At 42.7% G+C, this 13,221-nt stretch overlaps 1 protein-coding gene across 6 annotated transcripts in view; it reads left to right on the top strand.

Moving 5' to 3' along the window:
• The first annotated feature begins 1,738 nt into the window (after positions 1-1,738).
• Positions 1,739-13,221, top strand: part of LOC127586138 (protein PRRC2A-like) — a 105,714-nt gene continuing 94,231 nt past the window's right edge. For 5 of the 6 annotated variants that reach the window (XM_052043998.1, XM_052044002.1, XM_052044000.1 and 2 more), the window contains exon 1: positions 1,739-1,885. The gene's annotated coding sequence lies outside the window, so the exon portion shown is untranslated. The remainder of the gene's footprint in view (positions 1,886-13,221) is intronic. The other variant, XM_052043999.1, reaches the window with a different exon arrangement.

Here is a 13,221-nt window from a genome sequence, read left to right on the forward strand (position 1 = left end):
CCATGACCTCCAGGTCCTAGACTCTGCAGTTAGTTGAAACATCCTTCATCTATTTACCTTGTGCAGTCCTGTAGGTTTTTATGAAGTTTTCTTCTAAAGTCCTGTGAATGTAAGCTGATTTAACCCTACGTCTCATCAATAGTCAGTCCTGATCCAAGGAATTAGTCTGGCAAAGGGAAGAACTCTGGCACCCTATTACTTTGTCCACCTAAGCAGCCAGGACCTCCCGGTGGCCACCCACTTCAATTCCACATCCCACTCCCATACTGACATGTCTGTCCATGGCCTCCTCTACTGCCACGTTGAGGGCAGACGAGGGTTGGAGGAACAACACCTCATATTCCGCCTTGGGAGTCTCCAACCTGACGGCCTCAACATTGATTTCTCTAACTTCCTGTAACCCCACCACTTTGTTTTCTACCCCCCCCACTTTGTCTTCCCTTATTCCTGTGGCCCCCTTCCCCCACCTTGATCACCTGCTCATCTCCTCTCCTCCCGTCCTCCATCCTTTATTCTGTGGTCCACTGCCCTCTCCTACCGGATTCCTTCTTCTTTGCCCTTTGCCTCTTCTACCTATCAGCTCTCAGTTTATTACATCTTCCCCCCCCCCACCCACCTACCTTCCCCCCCATTACCTGGACTCACCTATCACCTGAACTCACCTGTCACCTGCCTGCGTGTGTTCCTCCCCATCCCCCCACCTTCTTATTCTGGCTTCTGCCCTCCTCCTTTCCAGTCCTGATGAAGGGTCTCGGCCTGAAACGTCGACTGTTTATTTCCCTCCATAGATGCTGCCCGACCTGCTGAGTTCCTTCAGCACTTTTTGCGTATTGCTCCAGATTCCAGCATCTGCAGGATTTCTTGTGTACCTGTGAATATTGTAGGGACTGTTGGATGATTTGAATGAAGTCCCCTTTGTTTCAAACTACTATGCATAACATTTTGATAGAGGAAGGGTGGTTGGTTTAGCTTGTGTTTCACAGAGTCTCAGTCAGGCTGGATCTAGACTTGATCTGAAAAAGGATTAACTATAATACAGACTAACTGTCCCATATCCCTGAAAAAAGTTGGCGCTAAGCCATCTTCTTGAACCGTTATAGTCTTTTCAGTGAAGGTACTCCCGCAGTGTTATTGGGCAGGGAATTCCAGGATTTAGAGCTCATGATGATTAAGGATGTTCTTCCTACCTGCTTATCCTATTGCCACCTGCTATCTATTCATTAAATAAAAAAAATCTCTCCACCCACCTCCTACAGGATGGTGATGAGGAAATACCAAGTGTGTGGGCCACTTTTAAGCATTATGACCAGGAGGATGATGATACCATGGGTTATAACCACTACATTTTAAGGATTGTTTAAGACAATATTTGTATTCCCCTAGTATGGGGAAGATGATTGACCTAGCCAATTAACACTCCTATCCTCCCACCAAAAGGGGGCGACGAGCTGGCTGACCACACACTTTCAGCACTGCGGTATCACCTCGCGTACAAGTGTGAGTCATTGGCATTCATTCGCCCCGCCCACTCCACTAACCAGACATAATCTATGATAAGTAGATGCCGACGTCACGAACATACATAATGACTGCCATAGGCATTCCAGTGGGTGGGCTCGGATAATATAGGTCCGGGGACCGCGCAGGATTGGTCAGGCGGCTGAATAATTTATGCTAATGAGCGGGAACATCGGCGGCCGTTAGTCAGCCGGGTATTTTTTTATAATTTAGGTGGGGGCGGGGGAGGGGGGGACGAGCGAGCGGAAAAAAAAGGAAAGGGAGGCCGGAGAGAGTTAGGATCCGTCTCCATCCGGACTCTTGCGTCGTGTTATTTATTGTTTGGCATCGATATACCCAGAGTGACGGCCCGAGAGAACGAGCCTGGGTGAGTATTGCGGGCGGATGGCCGGCGGGTGGACGGTTATTCGGGGAGTTTTTGAATGTCGGAGCGGCGCCGGGATGCGGGCCCCGGCGGCGGGCGCCATTTTGTTACAAGATGGCTGGTGTCTCTTCCCCCGCCCCCTCCTTCCACCCCCCCCCCCCTCCTCCTCCTCCTCCTCCTCCTCCTACTCCCCCCCACCTCTATCCACGGCACAAGTGCAGCCCAGGGAGGTTGGCTCACCTGGGGAAAGGGGGTGTAAGCAGCCAGAAAGGCCTGGGGACCCCAGACCCCCTTCTCATCCTCATCCACCTTCCTCTTCCTCCCCCCCCCCAGAAAAAAAACCTTCCAAAATAACACCCCATCCAACATAACATTAAGTGCCAGTTTAACCCCAGTAAAGGCCAGGGTTGATTTCATTATAAAGCTGGGCTGCATATTATTATCTCTCAATCACGTTTATTTCTAGCCCCCCTACCCCCTTTCTTCTTTTACTCACAGCAAGATGCTTTAGAAGCGAAAATATTCCTGGCTTCTCTCCTTTTTTTGGGGGGGGGGGTTATTTTTTTAAAAAAGATCGGTTGGCGGTTTTTGCGTTGGGGCGAAATATCCTGAGCTTGCCTCCATTTTCCTGATTTAGTTACTTTTATAACGATGGGTTAAAGAAGAAATGTCCAGATCTTTCTCTTGATCGGGTAATATTTCATAATGTAGAGACAAGTTTGCTTTTTTGTAAGTGGAGACTTTGCTGCTGTTACTTAGGTCGTATATTTTCTTTAAAAGACCCGATTAAGTATAAATGTTGAGGTTTATATGCTTTGTATTTGAAAATATTTGTTTTAGGAAGATTGGTTGACTCTCTTTCAAAGCAGAAATGGCTTGAGTTCCGCCAGGTAGTTTTGTTATTTTTCTACTGGTGTCCTGTCTGAATGTCCACAGACACTTATCTTCGTTGAAACATAATCCTTTTATTTACACTGTCCCAGCTATCCCCACTAGGGCATATTTTTAATGCAGATTATAAACACATGGGCTCCAGTGTTTTATTCTTAAAACATTTTGGCTATTAGGTGAGATATTTTGCTTTTTCTTTTGATATGTGGAGTACTGTGTCTTTCTACATTTCAAAGAGATTCTTCTGTTGCGGAGATAGATATCCCACAACCTTCTTTCACACCCCCCCCCCCCCCTTAGGTTGAATGCACCATTCACAAAGGGGCTGTGTATATTAGCACTGCACCTGCCCCTTCTCTATATAGTGAAGTTCAAACATTCACAATAACCAACTGTATCGAGTTTTCTTGCGTAGTCTGCTTCAGTGTGATTATTTTCTGCTAGAATTTTATTCATAATTGGTAAATAGTCATTATTTCTCTACCTAATATTGATTTGCAACCCCACCTCATACCCCATTCCACTTGTCCTATCGATTGCTTTCTTCCAATAAGTCCTTATTCTGTGGCAATTCTTCCACCAAATCCCCCTTCTTCAGTGCTCTTTCCCTGTGCTTTGAATGCCATGTTGTTCTGCATTGCCTTGATATTCTTTTCCTTCACCCCCTGCTGCACCTCAGCTCTCCCGTTTTCTGAAAAATGCTCCAAAACCTTTGCCATACTATTGAAATGCATGTTGTGGAATCAGTAACAGGCAGACTGTGCATAACTAAAATATTATTTATGCCTATTAATACAAGATCTGCAAACATCCTGTTATAATTTGAAAAGGTAGAACTAACTTGTGTTTGCACCTATCTTGGGATGCCTGAATGTGTTTTACATCCCATGGCTTTTGACGTGTTGACAAGTGTTATTTTGTAGGCGGATGCAATGACCAGTTTACCAGTAGTATGATTTCACAAGTAGCACTGAGATAAATGGCCAGGTAATCTAACATGATGGTGGAGCGATAAATGCAAGCTAGCATACCACGAGATTTGTTCAGCTTCTCGGGTGTGCAGTCAAAAGATCTGGTTTTCACAATTCACCTGAGAGGCGGCAACATGCCTCAACCTATATTTTTTCAGTAGTGCATTGAGCTATTAGCTGAGTTATGTGCTCGAGTTCTGAAGCTTAAACGTGGGCTTCTGCCCCAGCTGAGGCGATGTGTTTTGTCTCTACCAAGGCTAAAATCTTGTCATTCCGTCCAGAATTTTCTGATTAACCAAATGTCTTAAAACGCTGTCTGGTGCATGCGCAGAATGGTGTGGCTGATAGAGTCGCTGCCTCGCTGTTCCGGTGACCCGGGTTCAATCCTGACCTCTTGTGCTGTCTGTGTGCAGTTTGTGTGCTCTCCCTGCGACCACATGAGTTTCCTCCCATGTCCCAAAGAAGTGCAGGTTGTTAGGTAAAGTGGCCACTAAAATTGCCCCGAGTATAAGTTGATGGTAGAAATGATGGGAATGTGGGAAGAATAGGTTACAGGTGTAATTAATGGGATTGTTCTATGAGCAGGTGTAGCTTCCTGCTGCATCATCAGGAAAAATGGGAATACAGAGTGGTTGAAATTCCCCCACTTTTTAGTTCAGCAGAACACATTACTATGGGAGATGAATGAAGCTCTGGTGTCTCTCGACTAGTGTAATGTAATTGTGTCTATCCCTCTTTTTATTTTCCCCTTTCTTCTCCCCTCCCCCATCTGTGGTAATTGTGCTAAACTTTTTTTTAAGGACTATCTACCTCTTTGCCTTGTAGATTGAGCAAGTGAGATTACCATTCAACATGACCTGCAGGCCTTACTCATGGGCTTTATAAGTTATGAGCTAACCATTTAGTCAATGTAACTGCAGCTTTTCACTGTACCTCAGTACAAGTGACAATAATAAACCAATACCAATCACTAGCTTGCAGTTACTGCATATGTCAGGTTGTATTCAGGCAATTATTCTGGAGATCTTGATTTGTAATTCAGTTTGAATTTTCCATAATAGCATAATGGACTTTGATATCATCTGCACAGAACGATGATTTCTTATAACTGGGGCCATTGGATTAAATGATATGATGTCAAATTTTGGGATCAATGTGGGAGACTTCCAATCTTTACATTTTCTCATAAATATTGATATTGACTTGTATTAATGCTGTAACGTGTATTCTGACCATGCATTTAGTGAGTGAGTGGAAAATGAGCAGCCAGTGGACTGATCTGATGGAGTCTTCTCGTGTAAGGTGTTTGTCATGAAGATGAAAAACTTGACTTTTGTTTTGAGATCAGGTTCTGATTTTTTTCTGTCTGGTGGGATTGACTGTGGTTTTTCCTTATGTGACTCTTTGGGTTATCTGACTCATCCGGGGTGGTGGAGGACTGCAGTAGTTGTTGTGATGTCACTATGCAAGGTCTTTTGTTAGTAATACTGGCTGGAGACAGGAACCCAAGTTAGGGCTCCACAGAAACTTTATCTGAGTTGCTTCTTGCTAAAGTAAGCAAAGCTGAAGTTTCACCAACTTCATCTGAGTAAGTAGCTGCTTTTGCACCTCCCGGCTGTTGCTAGCCATTGTAGGTAAAAAAAATGTTGAAGGTTGTATTAGTTGTGTGTGTGGTCACCATTTACTGTGGTCTTTTCAACAGGTGTGGTCAGCTGTAGTCTTTGTGATGTATGAGGTGGGGGATCATTGTTTATGAGCCATGGCTCATTGTGACATGATCTTATATTTGTTTAAAATGCCACACCTGGCTTTTGAATCTTCCGCTTAATTTCTAAAGGCATTTGCCTATGATAAGCTATTGGGTCTTCATAGGTAAATCAGGTTCATTGGCCATGGTGTCATTTTCTTTTATGTGAAAGGCAATCCTGGTGTGGTGTTTAGTGATGTCTTTCTTTTTCCTTTTATTTATTTGGGTACCACAACCCCTTGCACCTACCATGGGAGTTAAGGACAGGCAATCAATTATTTATTGATCTTGCTACTGCCACTCCTGGATCATGCTTAAAAATAGGGTTCATGATATTCCAGCTTACCCAAGAAAGACTGAAATAGTGGCAAGTACTCTACCGTAATGAGCAAGGTATGCAGAACACAGCTTATCTTGCTCTCCTAAGGCACGTGCACTCTTCCAAAAGGTTCACTGGGAATTCTTTGGAAGGATTCCAGGCTGCTAATTTCCTTTTCCCATAAAGACTTCCAGCTATTTTAGGGCTTTCAGGAAGCCCCAAAGTACTTCATGGTCTTTAAAGCTTGGTCAATACTGCAATGTGGAGGAACAATAGAATTTCTATATAATAATAATATTATTATTTTATATATACATATATATAAAAATAATATATATATTGTGGGGTGAACTGATAGAAGTATAAAATTGAGATGAGGTAGATAGCCAGAGTCTTTTTTTCCCCCAGAGTGAAAATGTTGAATACTAGAGGGCATAGCTTTAAGGTGAGAGGGGGGAAATTTTAAAGGGGATTGACAAGGCAAGTTTTCTTTTTACACAAAGTGGTGAGTGAATGCACTGCCAGGGAAAATGATGGAAGAAGATATGATGGCAGTGTTTAAGAGGTATTTAGGCAGACACTTGAACAGGCAGATGTACGGTTTAAGTCAGCATTGTGGTTGGCACAGACATTGTGGGCCAAAGGGCCTCTTCCTGTGCTGTACTGTTTTATATACTCAGCAAGTCAGGCTGCATCTGTGGGAAGAGAAGCAGAGTGACGGTTTCAGGTCAAAGACCCTACATCAGAACTGGACTACAAGGAGGATTCCTGGCTGAAATTGGCTTGGGGTCTTCCTGATGTCAGTTTCTTAATTATACTGGACTGCAGTATGGCTATCAGATGTGCCTTAAGAAAAGAATCTTTGTATTTTAGAGAACAGCAACCTGGCAAAGTAGTTCTCTTGTATAATTCACAAACAAACAAAATTTAGAAATCTGATACTAGAAATGTGAGGTAGCTCCTCTGTTTTACGTAGTGGCTTTCATCTGAGCTCTTGGTAAATATGACTTTCCCAGGTGTTGGAACACTGCGAGTTGTTTTTATTTTGGCACGATCCTCGTGATTTTCTTAATCAGCTGGCACAAAAAAAAGGTGAGAATCTATAGTTGCATAAATTGTGGCAACCGAGATTTGAGAGTGGGTCCTCTTTAAAAGTGATCAACTTTCCTGTGGACAGGCTCGCCCCAGTTGCTGTTTCCTCTTGTGTGTTTACATTTGGGGTTATGGCTCATGCTGTTCATTGAAGAAGTAGGACAGACTTTCCCTTGGCTATTGACACAGAATGCTGCTTTTCTGTGATCTACCTGGATAATAATTGCTTGACCTGTTTTTGTACGAAGACATTCTTGTTGATTGTGGATGGGCTGGCAAAGGGTTGGGTTTGGACTCCCAGAAGAAGTGTCTAGGAGCAGCTGAGAACTTAATAGTAAACGTGGGTTTCACGGCAGACTTTGTTACAAAATTGTATTGGAGAAGTCTTTGTGGAGGATGATTGTGAATGGATAATGTGGGGAAGTGGAATCAAAGTATGGTAACTATATTTGGAGACAGGGAGACATGGATTGAAGATATCCTAAATTAGAGTACCAAAGGACAAGCCATGATTTTATTGAATGACAGAGCAGGGTTTATTTGTCATATAGTCTATTTCTTGTATTTGAAACCAGTATATATCATTGATTTCTAGTTTTAAAATAGTTTAGCAATTCTCTTATTTGCTGGAGCCACCAGCTTGTAAGTCTTGACATTTTTTGCAATGAAGGTTTATGAGGAGTTTGCTACCTTTGAAGATCGCGTACAGTTTGCAAGTATACTATGGGTTACTTGGTCAAATTTTTAAGTAGGTAAGGCACTTTTGTGATTTGACGATTATATCTTCTAATTATACATATCCTTCCAATTAAATCGTAAACCTTGCCAGAAGATCCCGAAGGACTGATTGCAAGACAGTACCACAAGTGACAGCTGCCCTCTGATGTCTTGATTGAATCTTCACATCAACTGATAGAGTAAGGATTGGTTGGGCAATCCACAGTACGAAACTAGCACCCGAGTCTCACCTCCATACTTCACAATTCCATGAAAAATCACAAGAGATGAGCATGTGGAGGGGCTTGGGCTCACTCTTGCCTCCATTTGTATCTGAGGTTAATTATAAGAGTTTATAAGGTATCTTTATTAGTTACATGTACATGGAAACACACAGTGAAATGCATCTTTGCATAGTGTTCTGGGGGCAGCCTGCAAGTGTCGCCACTCTTCCGGCGCCAACATAGCATGCCCACAACTTCTTAACCTGTACGTTTTTGGAATGTGGGAGGAAACCAGAGCACCCAGAGGAAACCCATGCAGACAAGGGGGGAACGTACAAACTCCTTACACACGGTGGCCGGAATTGAACCCGGGTCGCTGGCGTTGTAAAGCATTACGCTAATCGCTACACTACCGAACTGTGTTGGAGACCTCTAACTGAAATGCCCTAACTGTATGGACCTGGGGATTGTAGTCCAAAAAATTACCTCAGCCTTGAATATACCCAGTGACTCGGTATCCACAGCTCTGTATGTTGAGAGAAGAAATTGCTTCTCGTCTCAATCTTAAATGGGTGACCAATTATCCTGATACTGCTGCCTCATACTAGATTCCTCCATCAGTGGAACATCATCTCAGCATCTATCTTGTCAATCTCTTCAGGGTCCTTTATTTTAATAAGATGACTTCTCGTTCTTCTAAACTCTAATGAGCTTAAGCCCATTCTGCTGAATCTTCTCTCTGGAACAGGGGGCAGTGTCAGGATAAACTGTCAGAACTTGACCAAATAACCCATTACTGTACCTTCACACTATGCGCAGTCTTCAAAGGTAGCAAACTCCTCAAACCTTCATTGCAAAAAATGTCAAGACATACAAGCTGGTGTCTTCCCTCAAGATGGTCTTTCACCCAGGAATCAATATAGTGAATCACTTCTCCATTGGCAAGTCTCTCTTTATGGCATTTCAAGTGACAAAACTGCATGCAGAACTTTTGTTGTAGTCTCAAGGCTATGCACAGTTGAAGTAATATCTCCCTACTGATTTATTCTACTGCTCTTGCAGTAAAGGCCAATATCCTATTTGCCTTCCTAATTACTTGTGTACCTGGTATGCTTACACAGAAAGTGAACATATGTTAAGCATAATTTACTTTCATTGTTGGGTAGTTTATTAAATTGGTTGTAATCACATGGTGTGCTTATCACACGAGTTAATGCTCTCCCTCTTTAATGGGCCAGATCTGCTATTGTCTGCGGGCCGTTGTGCCATTGTCTGCTCCATCATGGCCCCAGGCGAGTCTTCCGATAAGAATCCGACTCCCAGCAGTTAAATATAGGTTAGTGCAACATGTGGCTGTCTCGTGCAGACAGCCTACTGCACCTCACGGAACCCTTTTGATAGTCTGTGAGTCTATGCTGCACCCACCAAGACTCCCTGGCTGGTAAAGCTATCGGTGTGGTTGGGGTGATTGAATATCTGACATTCGTAAGTACTAGTTAAAACTTGGGACGAGTTAAAATAAAAATACTGCCTTTTTTGTAACAAAGTTTGTGTCTTGCATTTAAAACACTTTTTTTGGGGGGAGAATAAACAACTGACTAAACGTCAATTTAAATCATTTATGCTAACAAAAGAATAAATGCATGCCTTTCTACCAGCATGCTGGTTTTTCCCCATTCATTTGAGGGGAGACTGTTCTGCTGATGCCAGGTTTAACCCAGCACCAGCTCAGCTTGTGCCAATCCAAGATGCCTTGGGAAGGTCATGCTCCCCTGATGTGGAATTAACCGGGGTAGCACAAGGATAACCAGTACCAGTGCTGGCTTAGCAGTAGATACTGCCACTGACTTGGGCCAGTGCTACCTCTGGATGGCAGGTCTTCCAAGATCAGGTTTGGATTCAGATTAATTTATTGTCGTATACACCAGGGTGTAATGAAATGAGTGAAATTTGCAGAGTAAACAATATACGTGGAAATGATAAATAGTGTGCAAAAGAACAGGATGGTGCAAAGATAGCAGTGCAATCTAAAGTAGTGAAAAAAGAAATGCTAAAGTGACAATGGAATAACCAAGAGGGGTAGATTTAAGAGTCTGCAAATGTGAAAGCGCAACTGGGAAGGGGCTGCAAAAGAGATGATTGGTTCAGAAGTCTGATTGCAGTGGGGAGGAAGCTGTTTGAGTCTGGTCATCCCACAATCCAGCATAACTGCTGGGGTGGAAGATCTGTTCTATCAGCATCATAGAATTGCTTAGAGTCAAGGAAATTCATTAAGCCTGTAGTGCGTTCTTATAAGAGCAATCTATTCCCTGGTTCTTTCCTCTGAGCCTTGCTGAGGAACTTTTTTTTTAAAACTTCCAAATACTTGTCTAATATATGTTTAGAATCTGTTTCCACAGCCCTTTTTTTATAACAATGTGTTAAAATTCATGACACCTTAATGTGTGGAAGAGATTTTCCAAATGTCACTCTCGACCCTTGTCAGTCACCTCTTGTCTTGATCCTTTTGTCTCTTTTTTAATTTTCTCCAGACCCAAAATGTTTTGAGCACTTGCATCAAATTTCATCTCGACCTCTGCTCTGAGCATATCCATACAACTGAATCTCCTCATCTTTGGAATCATTCTATGTGGAGTTGGGCAGTGTGGGCAAGGTGCTAAATGAATACCTCTCATCTGTATTCACCAAGGAAAAGGACATGGATGGTTGTGAGTTTGGGGTGGATAAATGGATAATCTGGTGCGGTTCAGCATTAAGACGGTGTTAAATGTCATGGGACGCATAAGGGTTGATAAATCCTTTGGGCTGGATGAGATGTACTGGAAGCAAGGAAGGGGAAAGCTGAGGCCTGTCAGAGACTTTTGCATCTTTGTTAGCCACAGGTGAGGTGGCAGAAGGCTGGAGTATAGCTAATGTTCCTTTATTTAAGAAGGGCAGCAGGGATGAGCCAGCTAATTACAGGTTGATGAACCTTGCATCAGTGATGAGGAGATTATGAGAAAAAAACCTAAAGGACTTCTGTAATTTTCGGTAAAGCAGGGGCTGATCAGGAATAATCAGCATGGCTTTGAGCTGGGAAAATATTGCCTTGCTGAATTGATTGAGTTTTTCAGGGAGATAACCAAGAAGATTGATAAAGGGAGGCCAGAAGATGATGTTAACATGGACTTTACTAAGGAATTTTTCAAGGTCCCACATGACTGGCTGGTCCAGAAGGTTAAGGCACATTGAACCCAAGGCAGGTTGGCTCATTAGATCCAAAATTGGCTTGGTGATGGGAGGTAGAGGGTAGTGTTGGAAGGATCTTCTGAATAGAAGTCTGTGACCAGTTGTGTACTGCAGGGATCAATGCTGGAACACCATTTGTGAAATATATTAACAATTTGGATGTGAATGTGGGAGAGATTAATGTTTGCAAATTAAGGTTGTTGAAGGCTACAGCAGGATGTGAATTGGATGGAAAGTTGGTTGGAGTATTGGTAGGTGGAATTTAATCTTGACAATGTGAAGTGAAGCATTTTGGAATGTCAATTAGGGGTACAACATGTACAATACATTGTAGGGTGCTGAGGAATGTCGATGAGCAAAGGGTCCTTGGGGTTCAAGTTCCCAGGCAACATGTGGCGAGTGTAGTGAAGGTGGTGTATGACATCATAGTTCAGGGCATAGAATGTAACAGTTGGGATGTTGTGTTGCACTTTTACAAAACACTGGCTAAACTGCACTTGGAGTATTTTGTACAGTGTCACCACACTATAAGGAGGCTGTGATTGTGCTGGAGAGTCTGGAGGAAAATCACCAGTATGTTGTCTGGATTGAAGGCCTTTACTTGTGTGGCGAGATTGGATAGGCTTGGCTTGATTTAGGGAAAGCTTCTTCCCCTCCGCCATCAGATTTCTGAACAGTTGATGAATACTATCTCGTTATTCCTCTTTCGTTTTATTTATTTGGTAACTTGTAGTAATTTTTACGTCTTGCACTGTACTGCTGCTGCAAAACAACAAATTTCAGGACATTTGTCAGTGATAATAAACCTGATTCTGTTTTCCCTGGAGTGAAGATGACTGAAGGTAACCTGATAGAAGTGTACAAAATTATAAGGGGCAGAGATGAGGTAGATAGTCAGAATCTTTTCCCAAAGTGGCTGTATCAAAAACAAGAAGGTTGTAGGTACAAGTAAAAGGAAACAGATTTAAATGAAATTTAAGGGTAAGTTCTTTGACATTGGTTGATATCTTAAACCTATTGCCAAAGGAGGTGGTGGAGATGGATACTGTAGCTATGTTTAAGATGCAATTAGACAGCTATTTAATTGGGCAAGGCATAGAAAGATATGGACCTAATGCTGGCAGATTGGATTAATGTAGATGGACAAAAGGGTCGGCATTATAAACAGTGGGCCAAGCGCCACTTCTGTGCTTTCCAAATCTCTGACTTTTATCTGCACTCTCTGTGGCCTTTGTGTCCTTCCTCAAATAAAGTACTACAAATTCAACACAATACTCTCGTGGTGGCTGGACTGATGTTTATAAAAGTTCAATGTGACCTCCTTACTCTTGTACTCGATGCCCATTTATAAATAAAGTCTAAGTCCAGGATGTTGTTTGCATGTTTTTTGTTTGAACCTCTCCAGCCTATCCTGCACTATTTACAAATGCGAATTTTGAAATTCAGTGTATCCCAAGTCCAAATTATTAACATTTATTAAGAAGAAAATAGCCATGATCCTGGTATCACTGAGGTTTCACCACTGTACATCTTTGTGCAGACTGAGGGGCAATTGTTCAGCATTAGTTTCCCAATCTTAAAACTTTTTATCCATAGTTGCCTCACAGGTGGATAGGGTAGTAAGAAAGCTTATGCGATGTTAGCATTCATAAGTCGTGGGATCAAGTAATGATGCAAGGTAATGATGCAGCTCTACAGAACTCTGGGTTAGACCACACTTGGAGTACTGTGTCCAGTTCTGGTTGCCTCATTATAGGAAGGATGTGGAAGCTTAGGAAAGGGTGCAGAGAAGATTTACCAGGATGCTGCCTGGTTTGGAGATTATGCATTATGAGGAGAGACTAAGGGAGCTAGGGCTTTACTCTTTGGAGAGGAGGATGAGAGGAGACCTGATACATGAGAGTTGTACAAAATATTGAGAGGAATAGATAGAGTGGACAGCCACCACTTCTTTCCCAGGGCACCAATGCTCAATACAAGAGAGCATAGCTTTAAAGTAGTGGGTGGGAAGTTCAAGGGAGATATCAGAGGGAGGTTTTTTACCCAGAGAGTGGTTGGGGCATGGAATGCGCTGCCTGGGGTGGTGGTGGAGGCAGGCATGTTGGTCAAATTCAGGAGATTGCTAGATAAGCATATGTTGAAATTTAAAA

Source organism: Pristis pectinata, chromosome 34, assembly GCF_009764475.1.
Source record: "Pristis pectinata isolate sPriPec2 chromosome 34, sPriPec2.1.pri, whole genome shotgun sequence".
NCBI classification, from domain to species: Eukaryota; Metazoa; Chordata; class Chondrichthyes; order Rhinopristiformes; family Pristidae; genus Pristis; species Pristis pectinata.